At 33.4% G+C, this 17,818-nt stretch overlaps 1 protein-coding gene across 3 annotated transcripts in view; it reads left to right on the forward strand.

Annotated features, from left to right (window-relative positions):
- The first annotated feature begins 14 nt into the window (after positions 1 to 14).
- Fbxo8 (F-box protein 8) overlaps positions 15 to 17,818 on the forward strand; it is a 43,311-nt gene continuing 25,507 nt past the window's right edge. The window contains exon 1 of one of the 3 annotated variants that reach the window (XM_074054969.1): positions 15 to 281. The gene's annotated coding sequence lies outside the window, so the exon portion shown is untranslated. Of the gene's footprint in view, positions 282 to 428; positions 617 to 17,818 lie in introns of those variants that run through there. The other 2 variants (XM_074054971.1, XM_074054970.1) reach the window with 2 other exon arrangements.

The following is a 17,818-nucleotide window of genomic DNA, read 5'->3' on the forward strand; positions in this document are numbered from 1 at the left end:
TTCCGGCAACAATAGGAAACGTCAAAACTCCGAGCGTCCGCAGCTCTGGCTCCAGCAGCCCGAGGTGCTCTGAGTTTGCAGGGGGTTGGTGTTTTTGTTTTTGTTTTTGTTTTTTGGTACTCTTACCGCCGTTATCTTCACTGACGTGCACAAGTAAAGGTTGGAAAGGTTTCTCCATGGCCCAGGCACCAGTTCCCGGCTGAATCATTTTCTTTTTGGCTAAAAGTCCCCGCCCAGAGACCGATTCGTCGCGGCGGCGGTGGAGATCGCAGGTGGCTCAGGTACAAGCGTCACTTATCAGTTACCTCTTTTGCCTGTACACCCTCACTTTTCTCCCTGAAGTAAGGACAGCGGGAGCTTGCCACTCGGCAGAAACTGGCCGACCAGCAAGAGTTTAGGACCAATGACAGTGGAAAGCACCTTGAGTGACAGCGGGAATGGCTTATTAAAATGAACATTCCGTATCCTGAGGCGGGAATGGGAGTGCCCTTTAGTTTCTAGGCCATTGGGTTATAGGTCGGCTTGGGGACTCTAGGTAGTGACCCGGCTTCATTCTGAAATGAAACGGAGAAATACCAAAGGTCACTTTCTCTGGGTCCACGTGTTGCTTTTTCAGGTAGGTAGAGTGTTAATTGAGTTCCTGATCAGAGTTTTTGATCCTTTACTATTTTTAAGTAATATGAATGCAAACACATAAAGTTAGATTCATGAGTGATTGTTAATTGTTAAGCAGCCAAACGTTGGTTATAAAATTTTAAATTCTTTGTCTTCTCTTGTTTCTCTGTGATTTGGCTGTAATTTCTCACATGGAAGATCAGACTACCATTGTGACAAGACTGCATAAATCTCAGTTCTTGTTTATTGATACATTTTAAGCTTTATTTTTAGGTTTTATATATATTTTCTAATTTAATAATTGTGTCTGTTTGTCTTACAAATAATGTTTTTTTATTTTTAAGAATCCTGTTTCTCCCAAATCAATATGTCATGACCTTTATTACTGTAAATGAAACAAATTTGTTTTCCATTTCAACTCCCCTTACCCTGTTTAAATTTTTATTTATTTATTGGTTTTTGTTTTGTTTTATTTGAGATAGGGTCTTGCTATATAGCCCAGGCTGACCTGGAACTCACTATGTAGCCCAGGTTGGTCTCAAACTCTTCATTTTCCCCCTGCAGCATCCAGAGTGTTGAGATTACAGATATGCATCACCATGGCTAGCACTCTTTCCCTTCTTTTATTATCTGGAGTTTGGTAACTGTATTCCTAATATAGAAGCCCTCTCCCACTCATGAAAATGGTTGGGAAAATAGACCAGGTCTCAGAATGAGGATTAAATCATACTTTTCAGGTCGATTCAGAAACTTTCATTTTTACCACTTAACCTGACTACTTGTCTTAGATACTTCATTAGTTATCTATTCTGGTTAACAAACTATCCCCGAATTTAACCCCTCTTACAACAACAATCATCTGCCTCAGTTTTTGTGGGTCAAGTACTGGGGTACAGTTTAACAGAAAGGCTCAGGTTTTTTACAAGGTTGAAATCAAGCTGAAGGCTCCCCTGAGATGGAGTAGGATCTACTTCCAAGTGAACTCATGTGGTTGTTGATGGGTGAGGGTTCCCCACTTACAATATGGCAGCTGGCCTCCTCTTGAGTGAGCAGTCCAAGAGAGAGCATTCAACATGGAAGCTATGGTCTTTTCTAACCTAATCTTAGATGTGATATCCCATGATACTGTCATATTGTATTTGTTAGGATGAGTCATTTGGCCCAACCCAAAATGGAGAGGGATGGGATTACACAAGGCATGAATCCCAGGAGGCAGGGAGTACTGGAGGCCATTTTAGAGCCCCCTAATCCAAATACCCTGGGTTATAACTTTTAGTATTAATTGATAAGAATAACTGAGCAAAAAATGTGTAAGGGAAATCCATTCAGCCAAGGAAAATGTCAGATTGTAAAGAAATAAATAAGCTTATTTATTAACTTTTCTGGAAAGAGTTCTTTTATTTTTGTCTTTTTTCCTACGAATTATCTAAAGAAGCTTGTTTCACATTTTTCTTGAGATATTTTGTGTGAGATGAATATTTGTGTTTTTTAAGGGCTACATGAGCAGAAGATATTACAACTCCAGATTGTGTGTTTCTTTTCCACTGCCCTTTTACATAGTTGAAATTGAATCAAGCCAGGGATGGTGGCTCAAACCTGTAATCCCAGTTCTCTGAATGCTGAGGCAAGAGAATTACATGTTCAAGGCCAGCCTGGGCTGTATAGTGAGACCCTGACTCAGAATAAAAGAAAGATAAGAAAAACTGGTTCAAAATAAACATGAGAGAAGATAGCTTTTAAGGAGGAAAGACTTTTGGAAAAGTGTAGGGATAAGTACAGATAAAATGCAGGTCATTGGGCGCCTTTGTGTTGGTGTGATCAAATTGAGATGGGAGAGATATATCTCAGAAATATATTTTGGTTGTTTCATTTAATCATCATTAAGTGGCAGATACCTTCTTTCTATATGACCTGGCTACATGTCACCAGCTCAGCCATATAACCTTATTAGAAATAAAAGGCACAGTACGCAGAGTTTGTTCGATACTGTTTTGATTATGACCCACACTAAAACTACCTGTGCCGCTTCCAGGTTTGAAGGACATTGTAAATCCTTTTCTGTTAGTAAAATAATTCTTCGGGTTTATCTCTTGATAGCCACCAAGCTGACTAGGGCAGATCTCAAATTATAAATTTGGCTTTTAAGTTGGTAGCTCCCGATCAGGTTAATGTACTTCATTTATAATAGGTTTCAGCCAATTTAACTACTATAATTTTGGGCCCTTTAGATGCCTGAAAAAAATTTTAACTAATGCTTAAGAAAACAACACAGCTGTAAATCTTCCATCCACAAACTGTTTTATGCTAATAACTTCTAGATAACCCAAAATGCTCTTCAAAATTTATTATATATGATCAGTCTAGAGGAGAATATTTTGTGTGTTTACTATGCTTTTGCTAGATTAACAAATATTTCCCTCATTTCACAATATAAAAAATTGAATTACTAAGAGATTGTTCTTTTCTTTGATCACAGTGTACTGAAATTAGTTATTCAAATTTATGACTTTATAGCTCATTACTTAACCAATTGGTAATATACATCTATCCAATTTTTTCCTACATCTTAATGCAGATTTGGAAGCAGGCTACTCTACTCACTGGCTCACGATAATGGATCAAAGCTATTAATACTAAACATATCTGTGTGTGTGTGTGTGTGTGTGTGTGTGTATCTATATATAAAACACTAACATGCATGAAACTCGTGTTGTTCTTTTATTGAATTATTTTACTTAAGTAATATTTTAAAGCAGTATTAATGAAAGATACCTATTCCTGGCAATTCATGTTTCCTGTTTTCCTTTTCCCTCATTGTTTTTGTAAGAAATTTCTTGGCATGGATTCTAAAATAAAGTAAAACATCTTTGACTGACTTGAATAATCTATATCATATGCAGGGGAAAGTACTTTAGTGATATAGAGGTAAAACAAGAACATGTGCTTTCGAGTTTAGACAGCAGATTTAGGGAGTTTAATTCTGTAATTAGTCATTTTTATATTCTTCAGGAATAGAGTGCATAGGATTTCATAAACTGTTTGAATGAAAGAACCAGATTTTAGCAAGTAAACCAAGGCTGAAGAGGCCCTACCTGTTCATACTGTCTAGTTTTTTGTACAAATTGTGGAGGTGGGCAAAAAAGAGGTGTGAAAAATTGATATTAAACACATATGCACATCCATACAACTCCATCACCTCTTCATTTTATGTTTTTTTAGGTGTTTTTCCTTCTTGCTTTATTTTCATAGAATCATGGAATTGTTCATTTTAGCTTTTCAACTATGGTAAAAAATATACATAACAAATTTACCATCTTAACCATTTTAAAGGTATAATTCAGTGGTATTAAATATATTCATGATATTGCCACTATCACTACCATTCATCTCATCTTCATCTTTATAATTCTTTTAAAAATTCATACTCATTGAACACTATATCCCCACCCCTTTTCCCAGTCCCTGGCAATCGCCATTCTACTTTCTGTCAGTGATTTTAACTGTCCAAGTTCTTTATATAAGTGGGAGCATACATTATAACAATAAGTTTTACAATCCATGAATGTGCATGTGTTTCCATTTATTAATGTATTTCATTTCTTTCAGCAATGTATTTTTCATTGAAGAAGTCTTTCACCTGCTTGGTTAATTTCTAAAAAAAATTTATTCTTTTCCTTTTATTGTAAATAGAATTGTTTTTCCTTAACTTCCTTTTCAGATTGTCCATTGTTAGTATGTTTAAATAGAACTCATTTTTGCATGTTGAATTATTATCCTGCTACTTTGCCAAATTAATTTATCAATTCTAAAGGATTTTTGCCTTTGTTTTCTTTTTGCAAATCCTTAGGGTTTTGTACCTATAAATTCATATCACCTGCAAACAGAGATAATTTTACTTACCTCTTTCCAGTTTGGATGCCTTAGATATTTTTTCTTAACTAAATTACAAGTGTTTTTGGAATTATAGAAATTTATAGCTAAAAGATACTTTGGAGATCATCAAGCTCAAAATCCTTGTTTTACAGGTGAGAAAAGTGAAACTACAATTTAAGTGACTTGCTCAATTCTCACAACTCCCTAAAAAAATAATCTGAATCAAATCAATCATGTTTTCTGTTAGTCTGTTTTTACTATTAAATATTTTCTCATCTCATTTTTTACTTTGCTCCTAATTCAGGCTACCCCTCAATATTTTATTTCAGTATCTAATATTTAGTATAGAAGTAATTCAGTGAGAACTATGATTTCATTTTGTTTTTTAATTCCACATTGCTCATAGGAAAGGCAGTTGTGGTTATTGAGCATGAGAGTGCAGTACACACTTGAGGAAGTGGACTGGGATTGTTGTCATGGCTGCTGCTGATATAGTTGTGCTGGGAAATAGTAGTGCATTTAAGAACCAGTGGTGAGAAGTATGATATTTATTTTATTTACAAGTTAAAACAGACAATGAAACATTTCTTTCAAAACAAACTAAAGAAATTAAACTTAATATTCTCAGATTTTTGACAATGAATAAATAACAAATCTTCATTTTTATATTTAGATGCCATTTTTGGTAGCACTCATTATAGAATGAAAATAAAGAACAGTGACAAAAACATTCAGAAAGCAAAGTAATATTGTTAATCTTTTTGAATGAAAAAAAAATCCCTACAAATGGTATGCCTTTTAGTAAGAACAAACTGCTGTTGCAGGACCAGATCTTTAAATTTAATGAGTGGGGGCTTTTTTATGTGTTTAATGTTCCTTGTGACCTCTTAGTACTTAGCTATTTCCCTTTTCTCCTTAGAAAGACCTCCTTGTGGACTTACACTTCTTTCATTTCTCTGCAATTGTTGCCTTTAAAATTGAGGAGTGTAGTTGGTTATCAGGGTTTTTTTTTTTTCTTAACTTTTTTCTTTAAAACTTTCTCTACCCAGTGTATTCTAAACTACTTTGGTGGTCTATTCTTTTGGATGTAAAGAAATAAATACCAGGCTGCCAATCTGATTCTAAATGTCTCACAAAAAATATTTTCTCATAGACTCTCCCACATTCTTATGTCATTGAATAATATCACTTTATGCTACATAAAGATTTTTAAAGCCTAAAACAAGAAAACATCAAGTTGTTAGTTTTTACTTCATAAACACTGAAAATTTCTAAAACGTGAATTTCCTTCTCTTTTTTAAAAGTCAATAGAATTTATATTTTAGAGATAACTCTTTTGTACATATTTTGTCTGAGGTAGGATATTTATTTATAGATTTCAATATTTAAATGCCTAATAAATATTAAGGAAAAGTAACCATTTATAATGAGTATTTAGATGAGGGTAGTCAGTTATCACATTCCAATGACTTAGCACTGTTTCCTCAGAAAGAGCTTTTTGGGACTGCTTTGCCTCAAACAAAAGCATTTAATCAGAATATTTGCTTCACACCTCCAGAGTCTTCTATTTCCATCTTTCACTGTGTAGATTTTAAATAGCAGAGCGGTATATAAACCATTCTTCATTGCATATGGTTATCTCCATGGCATGTGGCATTTGAATTCTCAGGAAAATGAAACTACTAAAAGTATTAGTTCAGTTACCCTTTTACTATATTAATAAGACTTTATTTGTTGTTTAATTTGTTACATAGGGATGTTTTGATTAAATCTTCTTAATATTTTATAGGTAAGTTGTATATTAGATGTAAGACCTATTAATAAAATAATTTCTATTCTTACTCTTTTATAGAAATATTCTTTTGAAAAGAGAGCAAGTATTATAGTCAAAAGTACCATCTCTTTATAAATGTAACCATCTACTGGAAGTAAATAGTATGGAAAACTATTTTATTTCTTTTCAGTGTTGATATAACTGATGTAGTTTGTTTTTAATCTTTTGTTGGTAGTGTTTTCTAATTAGGAATTGCTGTATGTTGTTACAGCAGCTTTTTAGACTAAAACTATACTTCTATTTTTTTAATTGAGAAAACTATGTCTAAAAATCATGTCTTATCAGTCTAACTGCTTCTTAGATTTTTGCATTAAATTCTTAAAAGCTAAGCCAGAGACTACATACTGCTTTTCCAATTAAAAGATGCTGTTTTAGTTTAGGCTCATAGCAACCCTGTAAAATATAAAGGAGTGATTTCCCCCATTTTATAGCAAATAGAATCTCAGAATCTTGTTTGAAATACATAAGACCACACACCAAATTATAGAATAATCGAAACTTTATACTCACCCTCTAAGAAATTCACTATACATTTCTGTAAAGCAGACATTATATAGACTACATTTTCTAATTTCAATATAATAAAACTAGAAATTAATTGAAAGAAAGTCAAAAATACTTAAATACCTACATTTAGATTTTTTAAATTGGCTCTTCTGTTATGTATTTGGGCCTGGGGTGTAGCTCAGTGGCTGAGTGCTTCCCTGGAAGTGCAAGGCCTGGGTTCAGTTCCCAGCACTGCACATACAGCAGCAGCAGCAGTAATGATGATGAGTGAAAACATTTTGTTTAGTTTATCATTTATGTACCATAAATTTACTTATTTAAATGTACAGTTCTCTCTTCTGTTTTTGTAGAGACAACTGTAGGTATGTATGGAGTAAGAAATACAGAGAGATTCTCTGTACACTTTATCTAGCTTCCCTGTTAGCACCTTGAGAATTATAATGTACTTTAACAACCAGGATATTGACATTGATAAAATCCTATCAATGTCCTATCCTATTTTTATTCAAAAAGTGTACATGTGTAGATGTTATGTATAGGTTCATATACCTAGCTCCACAGTTGAGATGCTGAGCCGTTGTGACCCCACAGGAATTCCTCACACTTTGCTTTGTGCCTATACCTGTCTCCCTCTTGCTAATCATGCTCAACAGCTTCTTAAGTGCCTGTCTGCCATTGCATATCCTCTTTGGTTAAATGGCAGTCCATGTCTTTTGCCTATTTTAATGGCTTTGTTCATTGTTTGACTATTGAGTTTTGAGGATCATTTATATATTCCAGATACTGGGTTTTTGTCAAATAAGTGGTTTGCAGATATTTTCTCAATCTGTATGTTATACTTTTACCTTCAAAATATGAGATTTCAAAGAGCAAAGATTTTTAATTTCAGTAAGGTCCATTTTCTTAATGTTTACTCCTATAGATCAAGCTTTTGATGCAGGTCTAAGAAGTAAAGAATTCTTAGCCTTAGGTCCTGAAGATTTCCTTCTACCTGTTTTACAGAAGTTTTTTTGTTGGTGGTGGTTTATTTTTCCTCTTTTGAGATAGGGTCTCACTATATAGCCTAGTCTAGTCTCAAACTCACTATGCAGCACAGGATAACCTTGAACTCTCAGTCCTCCTGTCTCAACATCCTGAGTGCTGGGATTACAGATATCTGCTACCACACCCACCCTCCAAAAGTTACATAGTTTTCTTTTTGCATATATCTCTATGATTTGAGTTAATTTTTGTAAAAGTGTGAGTTTTGGTCAAGCTTTATTTAATTCAATCATTCAACAGATATTTAATGAGTATAGGTTCAAGGCACTGTGTTTGATTCTGGATTTATCTATGTAGCCTATTATGTGGAAACAACTCCTTATCTTAGTGCTTAGAAGTACTAAGTACTATTTTGCATTGTGTCATGTTTTCTTTTGATTTGATAATTTACTTTTAATTGCCTGAAGGATTATTCCAAGAATAATGCTAACCAGTTTCTCTGAACCTTTAAAAGATAAACAAAACAATATACATTTAAGTAGAACTACTTATGAAACAGTGAGATAATTTATGTATAACGGGAGTTGTGGAAATTCGGGTAACTTAACTTGTGAAAAAAGGTTGATTTTTTTCTCTCTGCTTTGCATATAGTAATAAATTTTTAATCCATTGCACAATGGGCAAGTCCTTTCAACTTTACTCCTATTTTTCCTCTAAAGCCACAGCTGCTTTTGGATATTATACAGTCCCCCCAAAATAATTCTTCATAGAAATCTTTCAAAAATACATGATTACCTCTTCTCATCTATGAATGATATTGGTCATTCATTATCATTTCTGAATGATGAATGTCAGCATGGTATCATATTAACTGAAACTAATGTATGTTGGAACTGTGACCTTGCTTTGTGCAGTCCCATGGTAATTATTAATGAGTAATTACCATGTAACTGTACAGGCAAAAAATATATATACACTCATACATGTATGTATTTTATGTTTTATGTTTACATATTTTGCCTAACATTTAACTGTATTTATTGTAATAAATAAATGTTCTGATACATTGAATAAAATCATAACATGATAGGTGAATTCCAAAATAAATTATCAAGATTATCTGAATGGATTTATCCTTGAGTTGATATTATAATCAAGAAATGTAGGCTAAGTGTGGTGGTACACATCTGTAATTCCAGCACTCAGAATGCTGAGGCAGGAAGATCATGAACTTAGGCTAGCCTGGGTTACACATCTAAAATAGCTAAAAAAAAAAAAAAAACCAGGGGCTGGGGGTGTAGATCAGTACTAGAGCACTTGCCTGGCATGGGCAGGGCCTTGGGTTTGGTTCTCAGCACCAAAAACAATAAAAAAATTAATTAATAAGCCTAAAAATACAATTGATACATTGATTTGAAAGGTCTAAATTAATATGCTATCCACAAAACTCTTTATAATTCAGTTTTCTGGGAATGTGAGGGTGTTATTAAAATCTACAGTAGAAATTTCTTATTAATTGACAGGTATATTTTGTGGTATTTCCAAAAGGACCTTTGACTTGTTTGTCTTCCCATGAGCTCTTGCAGTTCTTTCTAGATCATGCCAATAGTGATTACAGATGATGATAGTTCTTAACTGCTGAAAAGATGTCTCTATTGTCACCTACTGTCAACTAAATAATTGACCTTATTTATCAAACTTTTTATATGTAGTACTAAGCAAAGCTAACTTCAATTTAATTTATATATTTCCTGTTCTTTTTGTCCTAGCAAAACTCTGTTTCTCCAGATTTCATGGATAACTAAATTAATGTTAGGATCAGGTTATGACTGCTTATGTCATTAAATCCAAAATAATCAGATAATCTGGAATGGAAAACCAAAAATAAAAGTTATCATTTAGAGGTGATAGAAGGAATGAATACAAATCCAACTTTTATCCTAAAGGTCTTACTATGGGTTAGATTCTCTGAATATTACCCTTCTAAGTCCCATGGAATAAGAATTATTATCCATTATTTTACTAATGAGAAAACTGAGGACCAGAGATTATAGGCTAATCAAATTGTGTATTGAAGTTCAATACTGATACTTTCTCACATGAAAGTCCGCATGCTTTCCACATGAACAGTACCCTGAAATAGCAGCTGCAGCTGGGAGCAAAGGAGAGGTAATAAGCAATGACAGAGGAAAAACAGAAGAGACCCAGTGGTGAAGAACCAGATGGTAGAATGCCTTTGCCATCTTGTGGCTCTAACAGCTCCTGCCATGTGCTTCAGTGTTATGCACAAAAAGAGGGAACACAGAAATTCTAAGAACTAAATGTCCACATCAAAAAAAGAGTTCAAGAGGTATTTTTCTATTTTGTTGAAAAGAATTTAACTGCCCTTTAAAAATTTTTAGCAAAAATAATTCTTATTTAATGTTTTGATATTTTCCCTTAGAGGGTCCTCTACTACTTTCATACTATAATGGCTATTTCCTTAGTAATGGCTTTCAGTTTGTATTACAGTGAGCTCTAGGACCATAATTCTTGAACTGAGTACACAAACTGAAACACCAGTTTTTTTTTTCAAATTGCATGCTTGGATTCCACAACCACTAGATTTCTGGTTACAGGGGAAGGTTATATGTTAATAAAAATAACTTTTGTATACTCTTTACACATATTCACCAATTTTTAACATTTTGCCACTTTGCTTTATTATTTTCTCTACACAGAACATAGGTGTCATTTTCTGTGTCATTATAGAAAGGTTGTATATATCATCTTAATGCTGGAACAAGAATATACTCTCATATATCCATTGTATAGTTATCAAATGCAGGAAGCTTAACATTGATACAATATTTTTTATCTAGTTTTCACCCCAAATGTCTAGTTTCTCAATTATCCCAATGTCCTCTATAGCAATTATTTTCTAGTACAGGATCCTTCCTGCTTATGCATTTAGATGTCACAGTTTTAGTCTCCCTTACTCTGTAAATATTTGCTTATGCTTTCTTGACTTTCATGGCCTTAGCATTTTTGAAAAAGAACATTTTACTCTTTTGTAGATTTGATTTGAGTTTCTCTGACATTTCTTATGATTAGAGTCATGTTATGGATTTTAGCTAGAATACAATATAATTAATGATATGTCCATCTTGGGGTATCACATCCAGAGGCACATAATGTCTATCTGCCTTTTCTGATAAAATAGATGCTATCTTTTATCATTTGGATGTGGTATCTGATTTCTTAACTTTATTTTGCAATTAATGAGTAGTATGTGGGGAGAAACTTTCAGATTACGTAAATATTCGATTCTTTTATCCATTTATTTTTGGTTTTTGTCTTACTCATCTGTCATTTTTAATAACTTTGATTTTTCAAGACATTTCCAGATTATCTAAATTGTTAAATTTTTTGTCATGAAAACACTCATAGAATTACCTTATTCTTTTATATATTTATTTATTATTGTTGTGCTGGGTAAGGGTACATTATTGCATTTTTAAAAGTTCTTAATATATCATACTTGAATTCACCCCTCCACCCATTATCTCCTCTTCCCCCATTCCTAGAATAGTTTCAACAGCTATCATTTTTCCCTTTACATATATGTGTACACAGTATTTGCACTATATTCACCCTTCCACGCCCTTTCTCCACCTCTTCCCTCCTCCCGCTGCTCCAGGCAGGACAGATGTTCTATTCTTTATCAAATTCTGTTCTGTATCCAATGATAATTCTTGCTTTTTTTTTCCTTTGACGGTTGTAAAATGGTGATTTTTCTAACTCCATTATTTTTTCTCTCTTTATTAACATTGTACTATTGAGAAAGAACTGTCCTTTCTCCTTTAATTATGTATTCATTGATCATCTGTGTAGAGTTGGTGATTCTTTTTTTATGGTATGGATTACAGTCTATTATTCCCATTTTCATTTTGATGCCCAAATTGTCCCAAGTTAGATCAATAGGAACTTCATTAGATTCACTGCAAATGTCTCTTTTGACTTTATTTCATTGCTTTTGTTTTATTTTGATTTGCCTTGAGCTTACTAGATATTGATAGTCCACATTTAAGAAAGATTGCCTTAGGAGTATATTTGCTAGCCATTGAGGGGCTTCCAAGTGAACTGAAAGGTGACAGTTGGGAGAAAAATGCACCTTTTTGCCTTATTCCCTTAGGGCAGATTTAGTGAATATCTACTGCAGGCAACCCCTCAAAATATGTAATATGTTAGGAGTATAAGATTTTGTAAATATGTCTGGTAAAATTGTTAACTTTTACTGAAAAGTCACTGTATAAAATCAGGGGGAAAAATTAACCAAGTAATTGTTTTGCACATTTCAGCCATATTTTAATTATTAACATTGGGTCTTTGAGGCACTAAAGAGTTGACTTATAGATGTATAACCTTCATAAGCTCATCACCCTTGCTTCAGGGTGATTGGTTTGACAGCCATTATGCTACGCTTCTTACTGATGTTAGGAGGGTCATGGAAGGGAGTCTTCTTTCTAGGGCCATTTAGTTTCTTTAGAGAAGATATTTCATTTTGTCCAGGTAAGAGAGAGGGTTGCAGTGAATGCCTAATCAATTTACATGTGATATAATGTGTTGGGAAGACAGATTGTGGTCTATTTTTCCATATACACCTGTTATTTCATTTAATTTTCAACAGACATCATAAAAGGTAGATTTTTCACTTTTTATTGTACAAAATAATGAGTTTCATCATGACATTTTCATTCATGTATATAATGTATTTTGATGATATTCCTCCGTTACCCTCTTTTGTCCTCCCTTACTTCCTGCTGTTGGTTGCCTCTTCCCGAATAGAAAGGGGGATAAATATTATTATTGTGTAAGTAAGGAAACAATGACCCAGAGGTGATAAACCTCTGATTTTACTACTCATTTCACTCTGAATTTTTCCTTCCTTATCTTGTGTTTTGGAGTCCCAAATCTCTTAGGATTCTACAAGATATATAAACTGTTTTCCTTTCTGCATGTTTCTAGACTGTCTTTCTATATTAAAAAAGTACATTGAAATCCTTTTCATATGTGGTAGTTGCCCTTTATTCTATAAAGGAAGCTTTAGCTATTTAAACTTTATGTAGTTTTATAGATTTTTCCAAGGCTTTTTTTGTTTTTTAATAATTCAGGAATCTTGTAACTTTCCATTTATGTCATCCCAAGTACTATGCCTCAGCAGCATAGGACTTTAGGGACAGGAAAGTTTGAAAGTTAAGTTTGAAAGGTAAGATACAACAATAAATAAGGCAAAATATGAAATTCCTATGCAGAAGATAATATCTGTTGTTTGATAGATATTAACTTCAAGGTCACTCAATTTGGTTACCAATTCCCACTCAACAGCCATTAGTATAAGGCTTCAGAAACCCCTGTTCACTACGTGCTGCACAAGTGCATTTGTGGTCAGTGAAGAATTGGGCATAATATTTTTGCCTTAAAACCAAAATAGTATATAATGGCCTTGAGACCCACAGACTATTTTACTTGACTACTGTAATTATCAGGATTAATTGGCAGCCATGTTTGTATAATTCTAGGAAAGTAGAAATCCTTGCTCTCATGGATTTCATTTCCCTGTTTGACCACTGCAAGAATCTAACCCCATAAATTTTTTGAGGGAGCAATGCCTCAGCATTCATTAATTCAGATTTTGCAGCAATATAACCACCATGGATATAATAAAAAGTAATTCTGTTTCTTTAATTTGTACATGAAGTAGATTAATTATCCATTTTCCATAACCTATTTTGAGTGAACAAATAAATTACCAGTAGTGATTTCATCACAAAAATCCATATATATACCAAAAGTAGTAGCTGAAAATACAAAAATTTTACTTTTCAATGTGAAATCTTTGGCATATTTCAGTGATTTCAATATGCAGCTCACATTTTGATCAAGTAGTTACCACAAGTGAATACTATATCATTTATAATACTATTTTTCAATGTTAAAAAGTCTTTATACCAGATGTTATTCAGATTTTAAGTCAAATCTAAAAGTCTAATACCTTGAAATCGGGTTTTCAACAATTTGAAATCATACAAGAGCCCAGCATGTAACTATTATATTTTAAATCTCTTTTAGAGCCGGATGTTGACAGGTAACGCAAATACCTGTTTTGTGACACTACTATTGGCATTATTTTCAGTTTTAATTTTTTTTTTTGTGGAAGATGAGTGGGTTTTAGGGGACATTGATCATTTTTATCAAGGAATTGTATTTACAAAAAGAAAAAAATTAGCCAAAATATGAGGTAACATAGGAGATGAAGAATTATGTGTACAAGTCCTACAAAGCTATACAAGTATCAACATGAGCAAATTAATTTATTCATGAAGCGGAACATCAGGAAGTCCATGTATTTCACTGAGTAATGAAAGTGTTCATCATTCTCACCTCATGATAATGATTTTGTTACAACAAAGCAGTATCTACATGAAATGATTATCATGCAATGAACTTTATATGTATTATCTCATTTAATATAGCAACTTTTTAGCTATATTATTGAAGTGTTATTTTGGTCATTATTATTTTTTCACCTTACATATGAAAAAACTAAAGCTTAGAGTAAATAACCAAGTATCTTTCCCAAGGTCTGTAAGTAATGACTAAATGGATTCAGTATTCAAACTAACATCAGTCTGATTTCAAAGTCCATACACTATGCTTCATCCATGAGTTGCTTCACAACTTATACAGTAGATGTTGTGTCTTTTTCAAAATTTTTTTCACTTTTCTGAGTTACCTTATTCTATGTCCCTATTACCCTGAGAAGGACTGGGAGTGGGGATGGAACACTATAAATATGCTAAACTTATTAATCTTTTTTGAAGTGGATTTATCATACTGTGTTCACCCAGTATCAAAAAAAAAAAAAAAAAAAGAACTACTTAAAGGGAAAAAGATGTCCCAAAGACTCAATTTTTAGTATTGTTGAGCAGTGAATAGTAGAAAACAAGGAATAATTTTGGCGTTTTATTTGTCTGAACCATGTATATGTGAGCCTCAACCGTCCACCCTCCACATAATTTTTTTTTAAGAACAGCTGCTGGCTTTGTCTCTTTCTACCTGCTAGATGCTTTCCTGAATCCAGTGCTCAATTTAAGCAATCCTCATTAAAGTCCAGAGCCTAGGGAAATCACCCTGATTTTTGTTCCCTAGCAACAGCTCTAAGAGTAACAACATCTGTTTAACCATATGCCACTAGAAAGATGCTGTAAGGGAAGTACACAGAAATTGTTATTAAATGCCTTAAATCTTAAGACTTCAGACAAGGTAGTTACCATGTTTGATTACTTAGTGATGCAAAAGCCAAACAGAGGAATAAATTTATTTAAAAGGATAACAGATACTAGCATGTTGAGGTTAGCAACTAATGTGATTTGTAGACATTTTCTTGCAACAATAAAATGTTGCACTTGCATCAAAAAATAAGTATACTTATTTTTTATGTGATACTGCATTTTTAAACATTAACTAAATGTAAAACTCCTTACAAATTTTTGACATTCTGTGTTTTTTTTCTGTTAATAATTTTTACTCTCTCCATAGTATTGCCTTTTCTAGAATAGTATATAAGTGGAATAGTATATACTTGGAATCATATTTTCAGATTGTCTTCTTTCAGTTAGTAATATATATTTAAGTTTCCTCCATGACTTCTGTGACTCAATAACTCATTATTTAGTGCTAAGTAATATTCCATTGTATGGATATCCTTTGAAGCACATCATAGTTGCTTATAAACTTTGGAAATTATGAATAAAGCTGCTGTAAACGTTAATGTGCGTGTTTTTATGTGACTATAAGTTTCCAATTTTTTTCTTAAATTAAAAACCAAGAATTGAGAAGACTGAATCATATTGTAAAAGTATGTTTTAATTTTGTAAAAAACAGCCAAACCACCTTCCTAAAGGATATGTCATTTTGCATTCATATGTCGTCACCAGGATTTGGTATAGTCATTCTGTAGTACTATCTAATAGGTTTATAGTAATATCCCATTGTATTATTTTGCAATTTCCTGGTGACCTATGTTGATTATCTTTTTATATGCTTATTTGCCATGTGTATATCTTTAGTGAGGTGTCTATTGAGATCTTTTTTCCTCTAAATAGGGAAAAGGATAAACAGAATTTGCCAAATGCCTAAGGTATGGGGATATTAGACTCCCTACTGAGATGTCATTTTTAAGTGGGTTGTTCATTTTCTTATTGTTGAGTTCAAGAGTTCTCTGTATAAAAATGTTTGGATACCAGTCCTTTATTGTGTATTTGTTTTGCAAATATTTTTTCCCGGTTTGTGGTTTGCCTTTTCATTTTCTTAATATTCTATAATTTTTAAGATTTAATTTTTCTAGCTTAACTACTTGTTTATAAACTGATACCATTATTGTGGTGTGTGTGGTAGGGAGGGAAAGGTTTTCTTTTGTACAAAAGCTTTCTTTTTAAAATCATTAATGTGTTCTTTCTCTCTGTAACCTTCACCACCAACACTCACTCACAACACACTCACAACACACTCACTCACACAACCCTCACAACACACTCACAACACTCACAACACACTCACAACACACTCACACACACAACACACTCACAACACTCAACACACTCACAACACTCACAACACACTCACAACACACAACACTCACAACACACTCACAACACACAACACTCACAACACACTCACACACACAACACACAACACACTCACAACACTCACAACACACTCACAACACACTCACTCACACACACAACACACTCACAACACACTCACAACACACAACACACAACACTCACAACACACTCAACACACTCACAACACACAACACACTCACAATACACTCACAGCACTCATAACACACTCACAACACTCAACACACTCACAATACACTCACAGCACTCATAACACACTCACAACACTCAACACACTCACAACACACAGCACTCACAACACACTCAACACACTCAACACTCACAACACACAACACTCACAACACACTCACAACACTCACAACACACTTGTAACACTCACAACACTCACAACACACAACACACTCTCTGTGAGAGTGTGAAATATGGCAATACTTATACTGGGTCTCTAGGTTGCTAATCAACACACAACACACTCACAACACTCACAACACACTCACAACACTCACAACACACTCACAACACACTCACAACACTCACAACACATGCCACCTTTGAGAGCTTAAGGTGATAAGAGTGGTGAGTTAAAAAATTACCCTGCATCGTTCCGTTTCTTTTTTATCAATAAGTGACCTAATATAGTAGTCATTCTCCTGACAGTAGCCAAAATTTAGTAATTATACATGTGGATTATTTCTTTTTTTAATATAGAAAAAATAATGTCTTTGGCATCCTTTGAAGTTGTATTCAATGTTCAAGTTATTCCTAGGAATTTTCAAAGTTTCTGGTCACCAGTTTGGGGTCTTTTGGGGGAAGTCTTTCTGGGTTTTTTTCTTTTATTTTCCTTTTTTCTCTTTTTTGCTTTGTTTTGCTTAAACAAAACCACTCATTTAAGTCTAGGTCATACTATTCAATTTGGCTTTTTTCGTGATTTTTATGTGAAAATCAGTGTTTTTTCCAAGGTTTTTTGAAACACAAACTAATTAGTAATTAACTTGAGTTAATTCAAACAATAATATTTTATTTGAAAAAGAGATCATGAAAGTAATTATTTGTATTAGTTAAAAATTCTTCCTGATTTAGTTTTCCTCAATGAATTTATTCACTGGGGAAAAACTACTTATTTTAAAGGCAATACCAAGAAAGAAGTGTAAGCTAGTCATTTATAAATATTTGTATACAGGGAGGTCTAATACATGTACTAGATGGAAAGTGGAGCACATGGAGGTGGAGGCAACTAGAACAGACCTTCTTGTGCCTTTCCCCAGTACCTCAGAGGAATCCATACAGGATTATATGGAAAAAAATTTGAAAAGTAATCCAA

The sequence above is a fragment of the Castor canadensis genome, chromosome 14, assembly GCF_047511655.1.
Source record: "Castor canadensis chromosome 14, mCasCan1.hap1v2, whole genome shotgun sequence".
NCBI lineage: Eukaryota > Metazoa > Chordata > Mammalia > Rodentia > Castoridae > Castor > Castor canadensis.